The sequence below is a fragment of the Catharus ustulatus genome, chromosome 6 (assembly GCF_009819885.2).
Source record: "Catharus ustulatus isolate bCatUst1 chromosome 6, bCatUst1.pri.v2, whole genome shotgun sequence".
In the NCBI taxonomy this organism is placed as follows: domain Eukaryota; kingdom Metazoa; phylum Chordata; class Aves; order Passeriformes; family Turdidae; genus Catharus; species Catharus ustulatus.
The window spans coordinates 45475525-45500882 of NC_046226.1; the positions used below are offsets into that span (position 1 = coordinate 45475525).

Consider the following 25358-nt stretch of genomic DNA (forward strand, 5'->3'; position numbering starts at 1 on the left):
TACTATTTCCCATTATCCTTTCTGAGTTCACTCAAATCTATCTCCTCCTTTTTTTTTTTTTTTTAGATCCTCTCCCTCTTTTGGTCTTTGTAGCAGGGAGGGAGAGTATGGTGATGCCCATCTTGCCTGCCTTTGGGCACAGCTGTCATGAACGCATGAAGTGTCAGGTTTTTATTTTCTGAGGAAGTTGAGACGTGTCTCTGCATATAAGATCACTTTATTTTAAAGCTAAATTTATGCACATAACCCTAGAACAAACTTACAAAAGAATACTTAAATTAAGGTAACTAGTGTAAACTGAAAACAATAAGCTTCTAAGAGTAGTGACAGATCTTTTTATAACTTGACTATGCGATCCCTACCAGAAAATTCATTCCATAAATTCAGCTGTGGAGATCAAAACAGCAAGTTATAAGCATGTGCCCAGCTCCATATGTTGCAGTGAGTGATTTGTTTATATCCTACTTGATCCATTGCTGGAAGCCATTTGTTCCTTGAACTTGTGTGTGAACTTGAAGTAAGGCTTTATGGGGTGAGGAAATGCAAAACTTGGGTCATTCCTGAAGAGTCAATGGGCTGATTAAGCACTGGGGAGCAAGGTATCTGGGGAGCTAAAGTGGAGAACCTGACACTGTGGGTTAACTGATGCCTTAGCAGCCAAAAAAAAATAAAATAAAAGGAGGTCAATAAACAGATGCTGGCAGCTGGCAGCTGGTGCTGAGGTGGTTGAGCAAGGTTTGGGTTTTTCAGCAAATACAGGCAACTGCTCACCCTCACTTGCATGCGTGCACACACACATATGGACGTTCCATACTGTGGCAGCTTATTAGAGATTCCCACAAGAAAAACATTAGGGAGGAAATTCTTGTTGTTCTGATGTGGTCGCCTTGTTCTTGTAAAAGAAAAGCTTTTGTTTCCATTTTGCTCTGGTTTTGTGTTTGAGGGGAGTGGAAAGCATTATAATGAAATAGTGCTGTGAGTCTATGTGTAATACTTTATCCTTATGGTTAAAGAATTGCACAATGGGTCCAGCGGAAATGGAACCCCAAGAAATTGGAGTCTTCCAGATAAGTTCATCAACCAACACACCTGCAGAAAAAGCACTGTCGGAGGAATCTTTTCACATCCCTGCTTTTCTTCATCTTCTGCCTCAGCCTGCGGCAGTGTTTGCTTGCCCGTCTGCAGAGGGCGATGCAGCATCAGTTTGACCAGACTTATGCTCTTCTGGTTTTCCCTCATCTCGAAGTTGCCCTTGGTCTCCAAGTCATTGCAGGGATTGAGGGTTGAGATTGGGCCACAGCTAGAGTGGAAAATGAGAGGACCAGACCAGAAACACAGGTGTACTTCACAACAGTCTCTTCATGCCAGCTGTGTAGCAGCTGATGAAATAGGAGACTGCAATGGATTTCACTTTCCTTTTAAATCCTGCTGCACAGGAAGACTTGAATAATTTGTTGAAACTTTGAAGGCCACTGTAGGGACAGCTGGTTATTTCATGGGTTTGTACAGGACTCAGAAGTGTGAGTTTAAATCAGCTTTAAAAGGCAAGTATGTAATCTTGAAGCTAAAAGAACCCCAACAACGATACAATCATCTGTTTTTCAGACTTCAGTTTGCATGTTACTGTTGTCTTTTTGCAGAAATATGCAGCATATTAGATGTTCTTTGCCAGTAGAGGTATCTCTCTCTAGTCTCCATGAGAGTACCCATGAGAATTCATGGGTATTTATGCCCAAAAAAATCACTTTGTATCCTAGAGTCCTGAAGGTTGGAAAAGATCTCCAAACGGTCATGCCCACCCATTAACCCAGCATCACTGTGTTCATCACTAAACCATAGCCCAGAGTGCCACATCCACATGCCTTTTGAACACTTCCAGGGATGGTGATTCCAACATTGACCTGGGCAGCTTGTTCCAATGCCTGACCATCCCTTCAGAGAAGATTTTTTCCTAATATCCAATCTAAACTTTCTGTGGTACAACTTGAGGCCATTTGCACTCATCCTGTAACTTGTCACCTGTGTCTTCTGTGAGAAGAGATCCCTTCACCTCACTAAAACTCCCTTTCAGGTAGTTGCACACAGTTATGGGGTATCTCCTGAGCTTCCTTTTTTCCAGGGTAAAGAACTTCATTTCCCTCAGCTGCTCCTCATAAGATGTGTGCCATAAAAAAGCCACTGCATCCTCGTTTTAATCCAGTTCTTCCTTGGGCTGTCAGAATTAATTTGCTGCAAAGATTGGGGGTGGGATATTTTGCAGTCTCCTCAGGTATGGGCTGGGGCCTGTGAACAGTTTGAAAGCAGAATTCCATTCTTTGTCATTGAATTTTGCCAGAAAGGTAATTTCCTAGTGCATGTACTGAGGAAAGTGCTCAGAATTGTTTTCCTCCATTGATTTCCAGTTTAGTTAGTGGCAGGGATGGAAATGGCAGCTGAGTGTAATCCTGTGAGGTTGTTTTTTAACATAATACACCATCAGTTTTTGAAAACTGCTTCTCTTTTATTAAAAGCCCTTGATTATTCCTTGATGCTTGTTGCAGTAGAATAGGACCAAGTGTGAAGCATTTGCTTGAACTTTGCACCTGAATAAATTCTGGGAGCAAAGTCTTGACCTTTTTTTTAAGTAAATGGCACCTACATTAATGACTCCTTGAGGTGTTTTGATTTCCTCTTAAATTTACAAAAGGCAAACAAGTGTTTTGGCTCTACAAGAGGCCTCCAGGTGAAATAATCTCTAGATGCTTTCCTGTTCTTGGGTGGGATGAGAAAGGGAGGGCTGGAGCCAGAGCTGTGTGGGAAGAGCTGGATGCTGTGGCCTGTCCAGTGTTCAATAAGGAAACAAAAGACCCTCTTGCAGTGGCAGGAATACACAGACAGTGTTCTGCTGCCTTAAGCACGGGATAGGCAAACGTGTCTGTGTAGCTGTACTGGGAGCAGCTGAGGTCACTCGCTCTGCTGAGCCTGGAGGAGACTGAGGGGAGACCTCATTGCAGCTACAGCTTCCTGGTGAGGGGAGGGAGCAGGCACTGAGCTCTCTCTGGTGACAGTGACAGTACCCAAGGGATTGGCCTGAAGTTGTGACAGGGCAGGTTTAGGTTGGGTATTAGAAAAAGGTTCTTCACCCAAAGGGTGGCTAGGCACTGGAACACCCAGGTAAGTGCTCACAGCACCACGCCTGACAGAGTTAAAGTGTTCAGATAATGCTCTCGGGCACGTGATGTGACTCTTCGGGTGTCCTGTGCAGGGCCGAGAGTTGGACTCGATGGACCTGGTGGGTCCCTTCCAACTCGGCATGTTCTGTGGTCTTTAAGAATGTCAAGGAAGTAAATAAAAATGTAAGGAATTTAAAAACGTAAAACCAGTAACGATTTGGTTTGCGATGGAAGCCGGCGGTAGGTCCCAAAGGGCAGGAAAAGTAGCTGGAGAATGCGGGCATCGATCCCGCTACCTCTCGCATGCTAAGCGAGCGCTCTACCATTTGAGCTAATTCCCCGCGCTGGTATTGGGGCTTCCCAGTGCTGGGATATTCACTTCTCGCGAGACGCCGTGCGCCGCCGGCCGTTACACGTCCCGCTCGGGGCTCCCAGTGCGCCTGCGCAGCAGCGCGAGGGCCGGAGCTCGGCGGCGGGCCGGGCTGGGCGCGCGCCGGGAGAGGAGGATGCGCCCCGCGGTGAGACCTGGACCGGGAACGGGGCGGGAATGGGAATGGGAACGGGAATGGGGTGGGAATGGGGACGAGATGGCAACGGGAACGGGAATGGTGGGGGGCTGCGAAGGGCTGTGTGTTTGGGGGGCAGGATGCGTACGGCTGTGCGTGTGTGTGTGGGGCGGCGGTGCGTGTGGAGGTCAGAGCAGGGGCTGGAGCACCCGGCACAGGCTCTGCCAGCGGCCTGGGCTGGTCCTTGGAGTCGCGCTGGGGCTGCGCTGAGATCAAAACAGAGTGAAACAGCCAAACAAAAAAACCTCACAAAATATCGAGCCCCTCCCCAGCTGGTGAAGGGCGCGGGAGCTGCCCCGATGACCCCGGTTACTGTTCAGGGCAGCTTCGCCCACCCGGCAGCCCCTCCCGGCCCTGGGGGCCCTGAGCCCGCACCGCCCCCTGCTCCCCGGGGGCTCGGGGTGACACTCGGCCTGGCTGGGCAGCCCGGCGAGCCCCCAGTGCTTGCTGCCATCCATGCTGGGACATCCGGGCTGGGTCCCTGCGCCTGGCTGGGGCAGCTGGGATGCTGGATGAACAAACCTGCTGCGGGTAGTTGGTTCTCTCCGCCTTGCCTTGCAATGTCTCCTTTGAAAACACCCACAGACGTGAAATCTGGCACCGTGGTGAATCGTGAGGTCTTCTTCTTCAAGAAATGGTTCCGTTTGCTCTTGTGCTCCAGCTGGAGTAGAGTTAAAGGCAACAATTTCTCTTCTGGACAAGGAAGGAGATGCTGGCTCTGGAGCAGGGAACTTCAGGTGCCTGTCGAAATGGCAGATGGGGATACATGCTGGAGTCTTGTAGGGAGCTGCCTTGACCAGATGGGAGTTTTGGTGCCTGTTCTGGATGCGGGAAAAGTGGATGCCCTCGGTGAAGGGGTACATAACAAAGCAGATGAGAGCATTGGGTCATTTCTCTGCGAGGGCTGTGCTGAGGAAGGCGAAGCTACTGGTGGGCTTGCAGCATTTAATTAAAGTTGTGTTCAGCAGTAGCGATATCCAGGACTCAGTCAAAAACCTCTCATTCTGGTAAATATCTTGCCTTGTGCTCACTCACTTTTCTTCCCCTTTGATGTTCTTGAGTGAGACAAGACAAAAACCAAAATGTGTTGATGGGCCAGTGCAAAATACTTTCTGAACCAAGGTGATTACAAAATAGCCTTGTTGTATAACCTCGGTGGTGGCTGCTTAGCACCTAGCTATGGGGAGAGCAGCAGAGTCCTGGGCTGAGCTGGCCAGGCTGCAGGCAGTGATCCAAGTCAGTGCAATTCACTGAGCCAGCAGGGAATTTGGTGAGAGTGATGGGACCTGCTGTGGCTTTTGCTCCGTCAAGTTCCTGGGTGCTTTGCATTTTGCTTTCCTGCGGTACTTTTTTACTTCTACCTTGGCTGTGTTCAAGCCATCGTTCTGTTGGATTCAAAACCATTCTCTGCTCAATTTACACCCTTCTTGAGGGATTTGCCTTAGTTCTGCCTCTGATGTTACAAGTTACTTTTTTTGGATGCATTTGCTGAGCTATCCTCCTCCAGACTATGAATTTCTGATTAAATACTCCTATATATCAACAGCTTTGCAAATGAAATAGGTGCAAAACATTATTCATTTATTTTACTTGACAGGTTTCGGGCTCTGTCAGTGGGGTCTGCTTCTTGCAGTTTGCTTAATAGGTTCTCTAGATGATACTTTATTGCAATACTTGGAATTTTAAATTTACTCCTGTTTTGTTCTTTTTGATGTGTTGCATCTTCACTTTAAAGGACCTGTGAAGCATGACCTCAGAGCTCTGCAGAAACTCTCCTGTCTCATTTATCGTTTTCACGGTTGTGAGCTTCTTCCTTGTGTTTTTCTTCTTTCTTTTTTTTTTGTCAGAGAGAAGATTGGCCAACAAACATGTTCTGAAAGACATGTTTATCTTTAAGAAAAAGCCTAACAGCGACCAAACAAGCAGGCAACCGCACCCATCCAGCAGCATGATTTCTTATCTTGGAGCTTGACTCATAATTTTGATGGCTCCTTACCCTTTTTGGTTTTTTTAAAAAAGAAAGTAGTTTTTGTAGCTATTCCCCTGGGTGCCACACCGGAGAGCATTGCACTTGTGTAGTTTTTTTTTCTCATGTTCTCCTGTCTCTTTTACTTTACCTTGAGCTGCTTGCCCCAGGCTTCTCTCTTTTTTTTTATTTTTTAATTTTTTTTTCCTGATATGAAGAAAAGAAGGAGATGCTTGAGAGTCCATCCTGCTGAGGAATCTCACCTTCAATTCACAGGACAGCGTTTCACTAGCTTGGCTTTGCTAAGTATCGAGCTGGCTCTGTGGAGCTGGAAAATATGTTTCAGGCTGTGTTTTGCATAGATGCTGTCAGATGTGAGGTTTCACCGCCTGGGTGTTATGTGTTTTTCCTGTCACGGGGCAGTCTGCCTCTGAGTCGTGTAGCTGGGAGCTCCTGGCAGAGCAAATGCAGGGGCAGGGGGGAAGAGAAGCCTGTCTTCAGCCTTGCTTCATCAACCTCAGCCACAGCCCTCCCTCATTTGTGCCTTGCTTGGTTTAATAACAGGGTTTTACAGCAGCTTTTCCCACAGCAAAACCTCTTTTCTCCTTTTCTTTAGAATTGAAATCGCACCAAACAATCTCTGTTAAGGTGGACTTTGAAACTCAAAGCTTGTCAATCCTTCACAGTCATGTTGGAGTAATTCCTGTGCTTTCCTCTCCTTCATTTTAATTACAGGGGAAAGTAGTTCAGCTCCCACAGCTCAAGCTGTTGGAAGGACATGTCTGTGCTCTGCAAACAAACTTTGTGCTTGCTTTCCCCTTTCTGTCTTCCACTTGCTCTGGCAGAGCTGTGCTCCTGAACAATGCTAGGCAAGTATTGTTCAGGTTTTGGTGGATCTTTGTTTTCTCCTTGTGCTCCATCCACGCTGAGGTTAAAAAAGTTGCCTTGCAGGTGACTGGAAATATACTCAAGAAGCCTACAGCTGCTCTGTGTAAACAGCCCCGACAGATGCTGAAGTTGCAGAGCTATCAGTGCAGCTTTGTGGAATGGTTGCTTGCTGCATCCCCTCGGCTTTTGGCAGCCTGGGACATCCCCGTTGTCTGTTTCACTGGGCAGTGCAGGGGTTCTTTAAGGGGCTGGTTCATGCCACGCTGCAGATTGCTCAGCATGGCACTGCAAGAGTGCTGTGTGATGGAAGGCAGATTTCTAGAATGTGCAGGATACTCTTGAGTGCTGAGGGTAGCAATCTCGGCTGGTTTGCTACCATACACATCCCCGTTTGAAGTAGCAGTGGGTATTTCTGAAGCAAGTATTCAGACTGGAGTGCTTGCTTTGATTTTCAAGGTGGCTGGTGCTCTCCATAGCTGTGAGTTTGCTTAAGGTATTTGTACCCTCAGCTTAAAGTATTTGTAGAGGGACTGGTGTGGATTGTTCCCCCTAAGTGTCTGCTCGAGTGCCAGCCACGCTTGCCGGCTCTGCATCCTGCCGGGTTGCTCCTGCGCGTGCCATCCCCCTCTGCACTGCAGAAGAGCTAAATCGGGGTTGGAAGAAAGCTGGCAAGAAGCCTGGATGTTCCTAGAAAGATATTGATTGCCCTGGACAGTTCGGGGTTGTTCCTTTTGTTTCCCTGGCTCTCGTCACGGGGTCGGGCTCGTTCGGGCCGCAGCTCGCTGGAGGATGGAGGAACAGTGCTGGCTTTGCAGGCTGAGGCTGGAGTGGAGCCATCCCAGCCCGCCTCTCTCAAGTGTTAAGTCTGAAGCAGCCTGCCTGGTAATTCCATTAATGAGAGCCTAGTGCCAGAGAGATAAATGTAATTCCACAGTAAATCTAACGCTCGGGCTCAAACGGAGAGGATTTGCTGGTTCTCCTGGGTGCACTGCTGTGAGTAATGTACTCCAGTATTACCCACAGACGATGTTTGAAGTCTGCATGTCACTGCAAAGACTGGGCAGTGATAAAAAAATCTGCTGCTAAATCTTCAGGTGAGGAAATCCTTAGCTCCAGAGCATAGCTGTCTCTTTGCAATGGGTTTTACAGGGAATGAAAGTTTCCTGCTTAACTCCTGACATGCAGGATGGCTCCATGCTAAGCAGCCAGCTGTTCCAGGAGAGAGCTTGCATAGGCTATAGCCAGAATGAGCTCTCTGTGTATAATCAATGCAGAACAGAAATTATATACCCTGTGTGTGTCACACCACAAAGCTTGCAAGCACCTCAGAGCCAGCCACCACAATTGCAAGTAGCACAAGCTTCTCTGCATTTTTGGTGATGAGGTCCATGCTTGAATTCAGATCTTATGGTCCTGGCTAGCTGTTTGCTCAGTTTGATTTCTTTTTGAAATAATTTTTTTCTGATTTCTTACTTTTCTTAGTTTGATTTGCAATTGTGTAAGAACCTTGTGGCACCATCATCAAGTCTTGTGTTGAAAAGGAATGGTTAATTGGGTTATTTTTAGTTCTCCTGGTGGCTTGGATCCTGGAAATCAAATGCAGGGGCCAGCACCATTCAGCTTTCTGCAGAGGAGCTTCCTGTGCCACAGGCAGCAGCTGAGCAGTTGTGTCAGGCAGGGTGGGAGCTCACAGTGTCAGTGAGACCCAGTGCTGTGGTACCCCAAAGTTCAGGCAAACAAATCACTTGCCTCATCTTTTGGAGCTCAGTGAAGGATTTCCCTTGTCATCAGTCCAAGGTGGGGGGAAAAAAAGTTGAATGAAGAAGAAGCAGGGGGTGCTGAGCCCCTTGTGTGTCCCCATGACTCCAGCTTTGCCTGAGTGTCCACTAGTATACATCTGATCTCCTTAGTTAGGACTCGGGTCCCTGCTGGTGTCCTGACAGCAGAACTAAAGCTAAAGGCAGCTTGCTCTAAATGCTTGTTTGTTGGTGTATTCAGCAGCTTGCCAGTGCCTCCTGCTGTAAGAGATGTGGGGGAGAGTGGCTCCTTGAGCAAAGTGAGGTGCATGCTTTGCTGGTGACCTAGCAGCAACTGGGACAGCCAAAGTCTGCAGCCTGCTCCTGCATCTCTTCTCTTTGCAGCAGCTGTGCAGACATGCCTGTCTTCTTCATGCACATGCTGTGGGCAATTCACTCCCAGAAATCAGGATCAAAAGCAGATTGTCTTGAGTTTTTCAATCTCCTGCCTCCTCTTGCCTTCAGTTTTGTTCATTAATCAGTGAGTGTCGTGCATGTGAGAGCCACATCTGCCACTCACCACCATGGTGGCAGGATGTTGGGGGAATACAGTCAGAGCTACTGCAGCTGCTTTTTAAAAGTATTTCTCCTCTTTGCATCATAGCTGACTACAGAAGTTTTAGCTTAGTAGTGTGGTTTTCTCACCCCAAAATTTTTGAGTGTCTCCTTCTTTTAAAGCTCTGGCATCTGATTTGGGCTCGAGTGGAGCAAGGTTGCGCTGACAGTGAGTTATGTGTCTTGTCAAAGAATTCAATATAGAATAGATGAAAGAGCAGGTAGGAAAATGATCTGCATATTTAGAAATTCAGTTTCTTGAAAAACTCTGGTGCCTTGTTCTTACGGTATCTCTCCTCCCTCCCCCTTCAGTTCCATGAGTTAAAAGTGATCGTGAGTGTGTTGATATGTGTTTGGGGGGAATTTGTCAGGAAGGATGTAATATGTTCGTTCCTCTGCTGGTAACAAAGTGGGTCAGAAGTGTTACCTGTGTTGTTGCTGCTGCTCATGATGCTAACCAGATAAAATTACTGAAATTAGTTCACTATAGCTTCACTATTTGCTGTGCTCCTTGACTTGCTGTATAAGTTTCACTGGGAAACCTCTGTCTGACCTGCAAGGCATTGATTTGTTTGATGGCTCTTGTGGTCAAGGTGCACAGTTGAGCCACAGTCTAGGTGGCCTGGCACTGAATTTTTTCTTTAGCAATATATTTTTGAGCCACAGGTTTGCTGCAGAGCTGACCAGGCTGAGGGTACCTAAGGTGGACAGATACCCAGCGCTTGGCTGCCGTGGACCTCCCAGAGATGCTCTAAATGTCTGGAGATGAGCAGAGCCTGATAAATTGTTCTGCTTTCTGCCTTGAGCTTATGGTGGAAATCCCACAGCAGGGATTTACCTGATGGCTGTGCTTTGATACCTCTGTATGTTGAAGAGATGTGGCTGGAGTTTGCTCAGGGTCTCCCATGCTGTCAGAGAAAGATGCCATGAGGTGCAGCAGGTGAAACTTGAAGTGAGAAGGGGGTATATGTAACATGTAGCTGAGAAAACCGATAAACTTCACAAGATCTTAACCACTGAAGAGGCTGAACTTGTTTCCAGTTATGTGTTTAAAATGTGATTAGTCACCTCCTAAAGTAGGGTGCTGTAATCTTGCTTCTGTGGAAAAAATTGCACCATACATTTGTCAGTACAAGGGGTGGACTCAGCTCAGCAAGTGTGTGTGTGCTTTCAGGCTTGGTTTATAAATCCCTTCAGCTCTTCTGGCCCTCTTCAGACATGTGAGAACTCAATGAGTCTTTTTTCCTGCAGTGTTGCCCTTGCCATGCTTTTAACATCTGAAGGTCTGGATGGAAATCATTGTCATCTCACCCTCTTATGTGCCAGCATTCAGTGTGATGGCAGGCAGAGACTCCATGGCAGCCAGAGCTTTTCCCTCCAGCAGACTGAAGGGAACAGGAGGGAGAAGGGGCAGGGAGTACCTCTGCCCCTCTTGGGCAGTGGGCTGTTTTCAGCCTCCTGTGTGTCCAAGGAAACAATTTTTCAAGATTTTTGTCTGGATTTTGCAGAGATCTCTTTCCTTACTGCTTTCCTGCCTCGGGCATGGATTCCAGCTGATCTTCACTGACCTTATCCTGGCTTATCTGAGCAGATGAGTACTTAGGAGACTGAACATCACCTACAGGAGGATGCTGGATCTGGCATGGGACAGCTGAATGGAGCGGTCCATTCCCAGAGAGGCTGGACAGGAGGGGTATTTGTCCCTGGGAAATGCATCCCTGGTCTTTAGCTTGTGGCTCAATGTTTCTACTCCATATTCTCTGACTGCTGGAAGTGGTAGACTGAAATTAAAAGACTGGGTTAGCCACTATCCTGCCAGAGCTTAGAGAGAATGAATTTAGCTGTTCTTGTTTGATTTCAAGAAATTGCATTAAAATGAGCAAAGAGGCTGTGCACCAGAGGCTGCTTCCGCTGCAGGCATCTGCTTGCAAAACTGTTACAGAGCGATTCCTGCTGGTGCTGCAAAGCTGGTGGGGAAAACAGAGCTGTGGCACGGGCCAGGAGACCTCTTGGAGGTGCAGCTGAAGGGTTTTGGCTCACTTGATTGCTTTGGCAGCTCGTCTGTATTTAGAAACGGGTGTGGGCATTGCTTCCATCCGTTATCAGTGGTCACTGGTGTCTTGGTGAATACAATGAGCTGCTTTTCCCTGCAAGCTGAGGAGCTGTGCTCTGCCTCAAGTCCCTGCTGCTGGGAGGTGGCATGCAGGCAACTGGAAGGTCCCCAACATGAATGCTGGATGTGTGGTGTGATGGCTCTTGTGTCCTGCCTCACGTGAGCTCTGTGGTTACACCAAGCTGCAGCTGACTTCTGAAGCTCTTCTCGGTAAAAACTGACCTGAATTGATCGGTTGTGGTTTCTATATTTTTTTTTAAACTAAGAGGCATTTCTGCAGAGATGAAAGCTTGAACTTTATTACAAAATCCATGATTTTCTTAAGAATGCTTTGGGATATTTTGGGGGTGTACATGGTAATAGTTATCAGAAAAACTGGGAACAGGTCAGTTGGAGATGTGTAGCTGGTTAATTGATTTTAATGCCATGGAAACTCAATTTGAGTAACTTGGTACTTTTTCTGGTGAAAGAAAAAAGAGCTGTGTTAAGTGGAGGGGCAGCTCTGGATATTTTTGTGGAAGGTGTGTAAAGGAGGCTCGAATGTGAGTTTTTGAAATGTGCTTGTCTGTTCCTGTCGAGAGTTGGTGGTTTCAGTAGAAGCAAGCAGCAGCCATCGAAGACAAGGCTTGCCTGGGGGCCCTGGGGCAGAAACTTGTGTGACTAATATTGTGTAACTCAGAAAAACAAGGCAGGATTAGCCCTACCTCCTTCCCCTCTGTAGGGAGCTGGTGGTGGGGAGCTCTGTCAGACTGTTGCTGGGATGCTTGGATGGGACCTCTGGTCAAGCTGATGGGTTGGCTCTCTCCACTCAGTGCAGCTTTGTGGCATGTACTTTTTTTGGTGGGGTCTGTGCCTCTTGCTGGTTTCAGAGGTGAGGTGACTGGCTGGTGTGTGAAGGTTTCTGCTGGCAGCTGCTCTAGTAGGTACCCTGAGCTGCACCTGTGTCTGCTGTAACCCCTCCATCCACACCTGTGCCAGAGGAGAAGCAGGGTGGGGGTGAAGGGGGCTCAGGCTTCCCAGTGCCGGTGACAAGTCAGTCAGGAGACCATGTGGGGCTGTCTTGTGCTCCTCCTTCCACGCTTCTGGTGCTGTTGAAGTTGGTCACGTGTTGGGATGAAGGTCTGGCTTAGAGTTTGAGCCTGTGCTTCTACTTTTCTGTCATTATTTTCCAGGGTTTCTCTGCAAAGAATTGGAAAATCCCCTCTATGGGCTGCCGTGACAGCCTTGGAAATATCCAGATGGATTTGAACTTTGGTGCTGCAAAGGGCTTTGCGTATTTATTTTCAGCTTCCTGCTGTCTGCTTTGCTTAAGCGCTTTTCCTAGATCCTTCGCATATGCTTGTCCTTGCTCCTCTGCTCCTGGAAACCATTTGAGAATACCCTTCAGCTATGACAAAATGCACCCCCACCAAAAAAAAAAAAAAAAAAAAAAATTGAAAATCCCCAAACTGCTTGGAGGAATTTTGTTTTACCACTGTGCCTTGGTAAGCTGCAAGGCTTGCATAGCTGTGGTGTGTTGCTGTTTGGGTGCATCAGCCTAGTTTGGAGACCTCAAAGAGCAAATCACCAGGCTATTTTGGATGGGTCTTTACAAGAGTGAGATACTGAGCACACCCAGGAGTAAATGGATCTGTTAAACTGATTTTACATGACTTACCCCTGTGCAAAGACAAATACATGATGGGTTGAAGCCTCATCTAGGTTTCCACATGTGCCACTGTGCCATCTTTCTGAGGTCATGCTTCTCATCAGCTTTAGCTGCTCTCAGGCTGTTCTCCTGCCAGAAATTCTTCCCCTTAATTTTCTTATTTCTGGGATGGCTTCCAGTTGGATCAAGCAAATGATGGTTGCTCTAGTGTAGAGATGACTGGGATGTGTAGAAGTGGGGGGAGGGAAAAGGCAGGACTGTCTGTGGTGGCAGCAGAGGGTAGTTTTGGATCGATTGAGCTGATGAGCATGTGGGAGTGGGCATGGCTTGCTGAAGAGCAGCTGTGTAGCCCCTGGTAGAACACGTCCTGCTTCTACTCCAGTTTCCTTCCGTGTAAAAGAGTGGTAAGGATTGCCAAGTGCATTAATATTTCTGGGAGGCTACAGTGTTGGAAGAGTCCTTTGTTGGGCACTGCTGACTGATGGCTTTGTACACGTGCTGCCAGAGTTTGGCTTCCCAGTTAACCCAGGGGTTTTCCCTGTAGGAGGACTTTGAGCACAGCTTTTAAATAAAGCTTCCTGCTGAATGTATCAAGGAGAGTATTAGATCGAATATAAGGGAGAATTTTTCTGTGATGAGAGTGGTGAGGTGCTGCAACAGGCTGCTCCCAGAAGTTGTGTATGCCCCTTCTTTGTAGTCACCCAGTACCACTCAGTCCTCTGCTGCCTTGCTTTGTAACCTTTGTACAAACTCTGGTGAATCTTTATTTGCTGCATTAGATGAACCAAAAGGTTATCATGTTTCTGCAGAACTACTTCAGTCCGCAACAAGAAAGGAACTGTCTTGGCCAGGGACAGAGAGGGTCTGCTAGGGTGGGGGCATTGAGAAATATGTATTTTGATGGACAAGTTGGAGCTGCAGGAAGCAGCAGAGGAGCTTAGCTGTCATGAGTGTCATCCATGCTCTGCGTTGCCTGAAGCCTGGTCATGCCTTGGGGAAGAGCAGCCCTGGGATGAGTGACTCTGCTGGGCAGAGAAGGGCATTTGGGAACCAAGGGCAGGGGCTGAGCAGTCTGATTCCCTGGCACTCTGCTGTTTTTCCAGTATATATGTCTGCTGCGGGACAAAATGCTTTGTCTGAGAGCTGCAGTTGCTTTGGGAAGGCAAGCCAGGCCACCTTCATATGGCTTTGATTAAATCCAGCAGCACTTAAGAAAGCTTCAGGCGTCTCTTTTTGCCTTGCTAGGCAGTGCTGGGAAGCAAGGACTTAGAACTTTGCCAGTGATGTTTCTGAAGTGTTGTCTAAGAGTAGGAGTTGTGTTGAGAAAGTTGTTAAATGGAAAAGGAATTGGAGGAGGAAGAGAGAACAGGTTGTCTGCATAGCAGCTGTGTTGATACTCCCCGTGTGCTGAGCCCTGGGGCAGGCATGGGTCAATACCAGTGCGGATGAAGTCCTACAAAGCTAAAGCAGCCCCCCTTCACATTTAAACCATGTGAAGTTAAGGTATAAATTTTTTTGCTTTCCATGCCTTAATACATAAGCTACCACTTAGAATTCTTGGCCAGGTTGGATTTGTCCTGTTATTTCTGTCATTGTAGAGCTGCTGAACAGTGTTTATTTACTGGCTTCAAAAGCGCAACAGAAGACCCTCCTGGAGGTACATAACAGGAGTAGAAAACTCTTGTGTTTCAGTTAATGCAGAGCAACAGGGTGATGGAAAGTTTGTTTTTTGATTGATTTGATTGAGGCTGGAGTCCAAGTCTGTGCGGTGGTCTAGTGGCCTTCAGCATTATTTTCATCCTTAGAAATGCCTTCAGCTCTTCCATAATGGGAAAGGAGAAAGGGGAAAATGAGTGAGGGTGGACCACAGATGGATTAGACTTTTTCTGAGTTCTTTAAATACCAGCTGGCAATGATAGGTCTCTGAATCACCTGCAGAGACTGGGGAAAGCAAGCAAGTCTTTTTTTCTCAGTCCAAGGTAAACTGATGTGGTGCATGAGTGAATTTTCTCACAGTACATAATGAGGTCCAGTTGGCAGGAAGTACATGAGACATTGTCAGGCTGATTCTATACCTTCCTCTTGCTGGTTTGGTGTTTTGACTAGAGACATTTTCTCACTGTTTCCTTACCTCCCTCAGCTTCCAGATCCTCTCTATGTTACAGTGTGTTTGAGGATGGTCCCTCATCCACCGCGTTCCTTGCTATCCCTGAACAATTGCATGAATAAGATGGGAAAGGTAAAATTACATTAGATGTGGTGACATTTGCTTCAGTTGTATCATTAGAAAAACTTCTCCTTGTGGCTGCTTAGAATTGTTTCCAGTAAAACCTTTCTGCTATCTTTTCTTTGGCATTCAGCAGGCCCAAAGTGAGGTGTTTTTGTAGCCTGCGGAGGTGACTTCTGTCACAGCTCTTCCTCAGTGCTGGTTAAATGTCTTCTGTGTGACTAAGGTAGCAAAGCTTTATACAGCCATCAGCGGAAAATGGAAGCAGCCTGGCTCTGACATGTGGGATTTCGTCCTCTTCAAACTAGAAGAAATTGCACAAGTGCTGTGGAGTAGATCTTCAGCAGCATCTCGAGGAGCACAGTAGGGGCATTGTAGGTGATCCCTTCCATCCCATTTACCAGCCTCTTTTCTGCCCCTGCACATAGATGTTATCTTCAGTGCACTGGCTCTTAAGGAGGCTTTACTGGATGAACAGCCTTGGTTTGGGACTCATCATCTTGCCTTTTACTTTGGCTTTCTTCTGTGATTTTGGAGATGTCCCCTGACAGCCTCACACCATGTGCCTCTGCTATGATGCCAGGGTTAGACAGGAGTGTGCTCAGGACAGGGGTCTAACACTCTCCTGATTCTCATGAGATTGCTTTGCTATCCTTCCTTTTCACCAGCCAGCTCTCATCAATGTCACTAATGATGATTCTCTCTGATGCTTCTAGGATTTACCAGTTCCTGTGTTCCGATGGGAATTGTGTTCTGGCTCCCAGTTGGTGCTATAGGAGAAGCTGATGCTCTGAACAGGTATGCTTGTTGTGTTCCTGGTGAGGGGAAGAGGGGCTGCAGGTGGCCAGGGATGAAATGTGTGCAGAGTTTTCCTGATGGGTGTGGAATGGATCCTGTGGTGCCCGCTGCTCTGCAGTGAATAGTAATTTTTTCCATCCAGAGGTTCTGGGAAAGCACCCAGACAGAACATTAGGTTTGTATTTAGCCTTGCTGATAGCCCTCTGAGGAGAGGGCTGGAAAACAGCATTGCTGCAGAGCAGCTCATGGGAGGCCATGCTCCTTGCTAACACAGGCACTGCCTTTTCCTTCCCGGAGCACCAGCTGGGGAATCCCGGCTGGGCTCACGACTGCGCAGGCGGCTGCTGGGCCCTCCTGCTCAGCTGGCCTTTGGCAGCTCCCCCGTGGCGTGCATCCGCCTGCATCCCGAGCAGGCTGGGAGGGAGCTGTGTGCATGTTGGTATCCAACCATGAACAAATCTGCTGTTGTTTTCTTAATGTATAGCAAGAACAGCCTGTAGCAGCTTATTCCTCCCTGGATAATTACTGCTCTGCTCTGCCGCTGATTGCTCTCAGGAGCAGAGGAGTAGTGCCTCCCCTGCGCTGCCCTGTGCATCCTTTTGCCTGGGTTATTTGGTTTGTTATTGCTTTAAGGCATCAGTGCTCAAATGAAAAATCTAATCTGCACTCCTTGTAACTGTTTGACATTCTAAGTGCATTGCCTAAGTCGGTTGAAGTTCCTGAGATGCCAAGCATGCTTTCAGTGATGCCCCTTGCTCTGCCATCAGCAGGTCTGCTTCCACCTCGCTTTCAATTTCTGGATTACTTTGAGGAGGGGAAAATACAGGGATGGGTTGCAGTCTACTGTTGTATTATCTGGAATTGTTCCCAGCTGGTCAGAAATATGTGTGCAACTGGAATTGGAGTGGAATATTTTGCCATCTGTGGTTGCTCAGGGGAGGTCTGAAAAGCGAATGGATGATCTTACTGTGGAAGTGTTAATGGACAAGGAGGGTTGGCCTGGCACGCTGAGCTGGAACCTTCAGCTTGCCCTAGGAGCACAAGAAGCTCCTCCTGCAAACATCCGTCCCTCATGGATCTAATCAAAATGGCATTACCTTGCATTTAGTTTGCCTGAATGGCCCATTTGATTGTATAAGGATATAACCATAACTTGCTGCATAAAGCTTTCTTCATCCATAAAAAAGTGAAATGGATTCATTATGGAAAGAGATCTTTCCTGAAAACCTGGTTCATCCGGGACTGTCTGGGTGGTGCTGCAGACGTGCTGGAGGAGTAGGAGTCAGGGTGGAGCTGTTTCCACCTAATTCTCCTGTATTTCCTGGGGTTTATAACAGCATACAAGCAAATGTACCCTCCACTTTGGAGCTGAAAGCAGAGCTGGTTAGTTGAGCACTGCATGTGCTTCCCATGCCAGCCTTCTCCTTATGCTTTCCTTTTCTTCAATTAATTTTCTACTGTAAAAGACATCTTTTTAAAGGGAAAACCACAATAACAAGGGGAACAGCAAAGGTAGGAGTGCCTCTATTTGCTAGCAAACTGTTGCAGGTGTGTCTGAGTCAAGGGAACCAGCACTGAGTCAGTGTCCCAGACTCCTGGTGACTCAGGTGGCAAAATCCCAGGTCATTTCCGTCTCATGCCTGAATTGGGGTGAATTTCGTGTAACAAACTCTCACCTTCTGTAGTGACCATGCAGGGAATGCCACCCTCTCCCTCCCATGTGAGTTATGACCAGCTTGGTTCACTGGGGGTCCAGGCAAGTGGTGGTGGTGGCACCTCCCTTCCTGCCACCACGGGTGAAAGTTGATTTATCTCAGCACCCTCAACCTTACCTCTCTCCTTCCCCCTGCCCTTTGTTTTTTTGTTAAGATGGGATAAGTTGCAGGAGTTGCAGCTGTCTGTTGTGCTTGAGGAGATTCTTATGCAAATCTGGAGGCTGTGTTCTCCTGGCAGATCTGCTTGCATGCATTATCCACTACTTCATTGTACTGGAAGGAGAGCTATTTTCTGAAACATGGTTTATTTTTAGTAAAGACTTTCCCTGTCTAACTGGCAAAAGTTCAGCATTTGCAGTGGGATTTGCAGAAGAAGCAATTTTGCCAAATCCTTGGACTGGGGGAAGGGAGAGGAAATATTATATTAGCTAGCAAGAAAGCTAAATGCTGACTTGAAAGACAGCTTAGGACACTGTTGTGAGAGCATAAGGGTTGGGTAATGCAAGTTGAGAACAGCGTTGTATTGCTGCAGTGGACACCTCAGTCTGGGTTGCTCTTGCTTTTCATTTTGATGGCTGCCACAGAGGTTAAGCAGCAGTGGGTGGGAAGTACTGCTCAGGGGTAGGTGGTCAATGAGCCAACCTTTTGGCCTGACCCTGAGCAGTGAATTAGCAAAGTCACCTTGACTGCAGCGTCCCTGGGAAAAGTTCTATCCCTGGAGTGCGTTGCACTGGCCTGTTGCACCTGTGTTTGAGGCCTCTGGAGGCTCACTGAGGGTTGAGCTTTTTGATGATGTGGAATGTAGCATGCCCATGTTTGAGTACCCTTGTCAGATACCCTGTAATGAATAGGGTGGCACATGGGATGTCCTGGGGCAGTGCTGCAGCTGTTTTCTTCTCTCTTCCCCAGCTGCTGCTCCAGGGACAAACTGTCTTCATATGCCTCATTGCTTTCACCAACTGCCGAACCACTCTGGGTCTAACCACTCTCACATAAGCAGCAACCTTTCAGGGGTGCTGGGATATTCCATCATGTTCTTGCACCTCCTCAGACATTCCCACCACTCCTTTGCAGAGTCATTTTTGTTACCAGTGGCTGGTAGTGCTGCAAGCACCAGACATTTGAGAATTACACCTGAGAGTGGATGACTGTGTTCAAAGCCTGTGGTACTTACTCCTCTGAAAAAATGAGAGTTGATTCCACATGTGGGCATGCAAATTATTTGTTTCCTGCTGCAGGTTAACTCCAGCAGTTTGCTTTATCTTTTTTTTTTTTCTCTCTGCCTCAACCTCCCAAGAGACAATCGCGCAGCAACCTTGTCATGGTTCCCTTAAGAAAACAAGGAAAATCCTTCAGTTCCAATTTTTTTCTGAATGTTTAGAAACCAGAAAAAAAGAGAGGAAAGAACACTAGGAATTTAGGTGTATTCTGCATTTGGTCCAAGTAGGGTTATGCTGCCTGCAGGTAACAGACCTGCATCTTTGTCAAAGGATTGGGGATGAAACAAAATTTTTTATGCTGTTTTAGTCAGTGGGGTAGAAACATCATGAGAATCAAGGTAGGAGCAATCAACTACCTAGAGCAGTAATCTTCCCGAAGGAATTAATCTAATTTAACCTCATAAAAGAATTTATGCAATGCAGGAGTCTCTACCATTTCCTGCCATGCTTCCTGAGAAGACTAGGAAAAAATAAGTGCTGAAATGACACTCTCTTCTCACCATGGTGGAGGGGGCTTACAGTAATTTCATGATTATAAGCAGCACCATTTTGACCAAAATTTTGGTCCTAACCCAAAGTGCGGCTTATAATCAGGTGCGGCTTATATATGGACAAAGAACAAAAAGTTGAGGTTTTAGTTTGGAGGACATGTGTCTGCTGAGAAAGGCAGGAGCCTCTCTTTGAAATCAAATGGTTTTCAGGCAAAAATATGGGAATTAGGAATAACAGTTCTTTTCTAGGGAAATTAAAATAGAAATACAGTACTGCAAAGAAACAAACTCCAAACCCTGACAAAGTCAGAGTACAACCTGACACCCCATCAGGCAGGGTGTTGGTAGCAGTCCCATTAAATGGTGGCTGCATCCTCCTGCAGTGACAGATGTGATTCAGTTGGAGCAGTGCTCCTGTAGAAGGTGCAGTTTCCCTCTAAAGGTCCAGTGGTGATGTGGAGAAATCCGGTTTTCCTCTGGAGTCCAGTGGAGAAAGGGGCTCCCTTAGTGTCCCAAACCTCTGTTTTTATCTTGGTAAGAAATGTTGGGCTCTTCCCCCTGGCTGGAGCAACTTCCAATGGGATGCAGTAATTTTATCAGTCACACAGTGGGACTCAACGGCCATTAGTAGAAAATGACTCTCTGGAGGAAGGATGAGGTGTGAAAAGATAAAGAACAATGCCCTGCCTGGTTTCAGTGGATGGCCCATTAGCAGAATATCTGCTGCTGAGATAAGGATCACTGCCCCCACCCTCAACAGATGGTGATAGAACAGATACCTTTTATCACACTCTGTATTGTAACGTGTGGTTTATAATCAGGTGCAGCTTATGTATGGACAAAGAATGAAAAGTTGCTGAAACCCAGAAGTGCGGCTTATACTCAGTGTGGCTTATAATCATGAAATTACTGTATGTCTTCCTAAGTCCTGTTATTATCTTTCTTTTAAGAACCACCTGTATTAGCTGGCAAATCAGGATTGTTTTAGCTATCCAATTTTCCCTAGTTCCCAAGGGACTTCCTAGTTACAAACCTATTTGAAAATCCCCTGTCCATGTGGGATACAGATGATCTTGTGTGCCCCAGTGTTGATGCAGCAGTCAGCCCCATGCTTGCCATACACCTGGTGGCCTGTAGATGTAGAGACTTCTTAGGTTTGAAGCTTTTCCTTAGGGAAAGTTTATGGGTGGTTGGATGTTGTGGTTTTTCCTTACTTTGCTAATTATTTCAGGGAAATTCCTATCTTATTAGTGCTTTCTCCCCAAAAGCAATTCTCTTCATCTCTATCTCTTGCCCTTAGAGGCTGGAAGAACACTGATATGTTAGGAAAGCCAGTCTCTGCTTCAAATGGCCTTAAGCATGTCAGTATTCAGCTCAATTTCCTCTTACAGTGCCTTGCTACAAAATGAGCAGGACTCTCAGGGCATCTCTGGGTCAGCTTTTTTTCCTCATGCTCAGGAGAGTTTCATTCCAGATGGGTGAGTTTATGGAGGAGGAGATGTCCTCCTCGAGTTTTGAGTACTCTGATAAGAAAATATTTTTTCTATCAGTGAATTTTTGCTGATATCATTGAACTGTGCTTAAAGTATGTGGGCATATGTTGTAATCTGCTGTCAGAGACACTGAAAATCACTGTTGTGGGTTGACCCAAAGGTGCATGTAAACTGCTAATGTCTGAATCAATACCCTGTCTCCAGTGGTGTAACAGGAGCTGCTCTGGAAGGAGTTGGGTGGAGGCTGAGCATCCTAATTCAGCATTCCATCTGCTCTAGCTTGACCCCGTGCCTTGCAAATGTGCTGGGTTTTAAGCAGACCGAGAACTGAACTTGGCTGGCAGCCTCCAGTCCCAGATACTGGGGCAGGTGAGGAGCTACTGTGTCTGTGGCTGAATGCTGGAACCCACATCTGCACAGGAAGGTGCAGTAGTGGGAATTCTGGCAGTCTCTGCGTTGCCTGTAGCAAGGAACAGAACTCTGACTTCATATTGCTGTTTGCAAAACCTTTGTTTAGTGCGGGTGAGCAGTTCTGTGGGCATTCCGTAGTTTGTGCTTACTCATCCCTCCCAGCGCAACTGTGCCATTTCCCTCAGCTTGGTTTCTCAAGGAGAGACCTCATGCAGCCCTTGTGGAGGTCAGCATTTGGTGATGCCTGAATTGCTGCTTATCCTCAAAGATGCTTCTGCTCTGCTTTCCTCTTTAATTACTTGCCACGTGTTGTGTCCTCCCCAGCAGCATTCACTGCGGTTTTTGAAAGGGAAGATAAGGAGCAGTGGACAGATGGACATCTGGGAGGACTGCTGGTAGTGGGCAGGGGGAGTGGTTTTAGCCCTGGCACTTGCATGCAGCATACTCTCCAGGCAGATCCTACTGTGATTCTTGATGAAGTTTCCCTTTTCTTGGCTGGCTCATTGGAAAACCCTTTTCACTCCAAGTTTTGTTTGGAAAGAGAGACGCCCACACAGATGGCTGCTCTTCAGTTGTCATTCATGTTGGGATTTTTTATGTTCCTTTTTGCATTACCCTCAGGTGAATTCCAGGCTTGCCATAAAACATATCCCAGATTTAGAAGGAAACTAAGCAGTTAGAATAATCTGCTTCTTCTCTCTAAGCTGGGAATGCAGTTGCCTATCTCATATTTTATCGGTTCACAAGGGATTGTGTTACTTTTTCTTTTTGGCTGAGTTTCTATGTAGTTCACTTGTTTGTTTTCCTCAGAGAAAAGGTACAGCTTTCATTAAGGGTGGTTTTGGCTGTTTTGCTCCTTCCTTGAGACTGTCTAAGTGGTTCCACTTTTTCCGGACAAGTGTCAGTGCTCTGCTTTGGAGTCCTGCTGGTTTCACCTGATAAGGGTTGGGGTGTTTTTTCCTCCTAAGTAGCTCTCAGAATTTCTGGATTGATAAATAATAAGTGTTTTTAGATCTTTGAGACGTTGTGACAAAGGGGAAGGGGAGGAGAACAATAACATTGCTGGAAAACGTGGGTTTGGTACGCTGGCAATTTGTGAAACTGAAGTTAGAGCCTCTTGCTTGGACCCCTTGCTGGGTTCCAGGATGCTGTGGATGGTGCAGGCCAGAAAACCTGAGTGGTTTTGCATTGCTCCTGGCCTTCTGGCTGTAGAGAAGAAGCAGAGTTAAGTCACAGCTGGCCATTGTGCAGCTGTGGTTGGACTTCACTCTCTTAAGTGTCCTGGAGAGGATGCTGGAGAGTCCAGGGTTCCAGGGTGCAGGAAGCTGAGGCTGAGAAAAAAGGTGAAAATGGCAACCTGAAATAGCAAAGGTTTCAGGTAGGTTTCTAGAATTGTGGCTTGCTTTCTTTATTTATCTAACCCTGCAAAACTGCTGTGGCAGGGATGGTGGTGGGCTGGAAAGATGCCAGTACAAGGAGGTGGTGCTTCCTTCGAAGTGTATTAACTCATTCCTGAAACATGCATTTCTTCTTAAAGAAAATAAAATTCTAGGGTAGGTGTTTTTGGGGCCTCAGTGGTCATGCTATGAGTGGAAATGAGGCTGTCAGGGTTCTTCAGGCAGGCAGGGCCAAGCACATGCATAGCCTTGGATGGTGCTGCCATCAGCCCCACGTGTTTCCAGACCTCCATGTTGCACGGTGAGGAGCACACCAAGGAGAAGCCTAGAGCCCCAGGGATTTAGCAGGTTGCATCTATATGAAAAAAGAGTTTTTTAAAGGATTGACAATCAATCCTCCACTCCCTGTTTTTTTGCCCTGGCATGGTGCCGGCAGCCCAGGTGTGGTGGCTGGACTTGTCCCACATCCAGGTGGAAGCTGTGGGAGCATTGGAGTGGAGAGGATCAGGGGGTGGAACCCTGCACGGTGTGAGTACCAGCAGCTGCCAAAACCCCTGTGCCAGTTTTCTACTAAATGCAGTCCTGGATTAAACTGAGCAAATGATAAATGGCTGACAAATGGCTCGACCATGGTGATTTTCTTTTTGGTCTTTATTTCCTAGCATGAAATTGCTGCAATTCTTCTGTGTTACTTTTATCATTCCTGATTTCTGAAAGTATGTTTTCCTTTTTTTGTTCTTTTCCTGAGGGTTTTGGCCAGTGTTTTCCAAAGCTATTGTGGTGGGTATTTCCCCTTCTCTCTCAGAAGCAGCTTTCATTTTGGAATGAATAGCTCAGCATTGTTCTCATTGTATTCCATTTTATGGGATTTTTTTTTGACAAAAGGGGAAAGCAGTCTCCTAAATAGTTCTGTAGTCTTTTGGGTCACTTTGCAGAAAATATTTCTTTCCTGTTATAGAAGGCCTCATATTCACAGCTCCAGGCAGGAAAGCTGTTTGCAGCATTCACATTGGAGTTTCTGAAAGCATGGTTCTTGCATAGATTTGGCTTGGTTTTGACCAGTTTCAGTTAAGATCGTGCTGAATTCACCTTTGAGCAGGACTTCATAACCTCGTCAGAGTTAACTTTTGTTGAAACATTTCTGGTGACATAACCTGTTACAACTGGTTTCTACAGAGCATCCCACGTGTTAAACCTGTTCCACTCTTCCAGACCAGTGCCTTTTTTCAAACTCCCCCAATTCCCTGCAGAAATAACAGGTTATTAATAGGGTCTTTATGCATATGTGTTTACCAGGCTTGACATAGCTTTGCACCGAAGTGTCTCTTTACCTACATTGCACTCAAAAGCTGAGCCTTGTGGTCAGCATGATGTATATCTGCAAACCTCCCTTGGTTTGTTCAGAGCATGATGATTTGGCTATGCAAACACTTAAATTTGCTTCCCTAATATAAAATTAGTTGCAATGAAGAATTTATCTGCTCAGATTCCTAGGGAGCTAAGTATTGTTTATTTGATATGGGGGTTGATTTGCATTTTTGGGTTTTCCCCCTTCCATTGCAGCAGTGGTTAACAGCTGTGGGTTACATTAGCCCTGGTATATGGTAATTGTAGCATAGTAGTGATGTTTCCTAGGATGTGGCTGACTTCTTCCCCTCTCTTCTAATGGTCTTTGGTCTTGTTGAGCGGGCACAAGGTCTCCTGGTCTGTTGGGTCCTGGAGTTTGCTGATCCAGCAGTGAGAGGGCTGTGGTGAGCCAGCTGCAGGGACAGGATGTGAGGCACCAACCACAGCAAGTCACTATGCTCTTCTCAGCTGCCACTCGTTACCATGACCTTGCAGCGTTTGCAGAGTGTGATCTGATGCTCAGGAGATAGGTTTCCTGAGTGGTAACTGTCTGAACATGCAATCCCATGTTGCAGCTGACCAGCCAACTTGGATATGCTCTGACAAACAGTGTGCTCCTTTGGCTGCAGTTTGGTTTAAGATGGAGGGGGAAAAACAGGGTGTAGGGAGAGAATGGGGCACATGTAGAGATTAATAACCTCTTTTCAAGTCCTTGTTCTCTTTCACACTTTGAATTAGCTTTTTTCCCCTAATGTAACAACAGAATTTCGTAATAAAATCCACATGGGAGAAAGCAGTGGTGTGTAGTCTAGTCGAAACAGCCTCCATGTCATCTGACTGTTCAAATGGCCATAGAGAAGTGTTTGGATCAAGAGACTAGAGGCTGAATGCATGTTGAACGAATTAGTTTCTCCCTTTTAATGATGTAATGGTGATGTTATTAGAGAAACCACAAAAGAACATTTCTCAGAGCATCTCTTCTGAGTTCATGTGTATAAACTGCAAACTCAAGTCCTTTTAATCTCAGTTAAAACAGTTGGGCTTTTTTGGGAGATGCTTTTCCTTAGTTGGGTTTTGTGGTGGGACAGCAATATGTGCTTGCTGCTGGTAATGGGTTGTTTCAGAGCAGAGAAGCTTGTCCTGCTTTTTTAGCCCTTGTCCTCTTTTCAAGCTGTGCCATGCTGTATCAGTCCCTCTGAGGAGATCGGTGATAGGTGTGGAGGGATAATATTTATCTTCAAAATAATGTTGAAGTATGGCGATAACAACATTTTCTTCAAAACAGTTTCCTTATATTCAGCTGGAGTAATACTCGCAAGCATGGTGATGACTTTTATTTCCATAGGAAATATGGACTTTCTTTCTGTCTTCAATTCACTTAAGGTTGCTTGAAGCAGCTGTTCCTTTGGCTGTTTTCAGATACCAGGGAAAAATACTGGTGTTCAGCCTTCAGAAGGCTTTATGTCTAGGTTAAATGTAGCGGTAATTTACTAAAGGACCTAACTCTGGCACTGCAGCATCCCTTAGGTAGGTGTAGTCATCCTTACCTAAAAATGCCCAAGGTATAAGAATTTG

The 25358-nt window shown here is 46.5% G+C and overlaps 1 protein-coding gene and 1 non-coding gene across 3 annotated transcripts in view; one reads left to right on the forward strand and one right to left on the reverse strand.

The window, feature by feature from the left end:
* Nucleotides 1-3420: 3420 nt before the first annotated feature.
* TRNAA-AGC lies at nucleotides 3421-3493 on the reverse strand. The gene has a single exon. It is a non-coding gene; the product is annotated as a tRNA-Ala (tRNA).
* A 109-nt stretch (nucleotides 3494-3602) lies between these two features.
* The window catches only part of LOC116997848 (USP6 N-terminal-like protein), a 75496-nt gene continuing 53740 nt past the window's right edge, over nucleotides 3603-25358 (forward strand). For both annotated transcript variants that reach the window (XM_033062997.1, XM_033062996.1), the window contains exons 1-2: nucleotides 3603-3670; nucleotides 15628-15709. The gene's annotated coding sequence lies outside the window, so the exon portion shown is untranslated. The remainder of the gene's footprint in view (nucleotides 3671-15627; nucleotides 15710-25358) is intronic.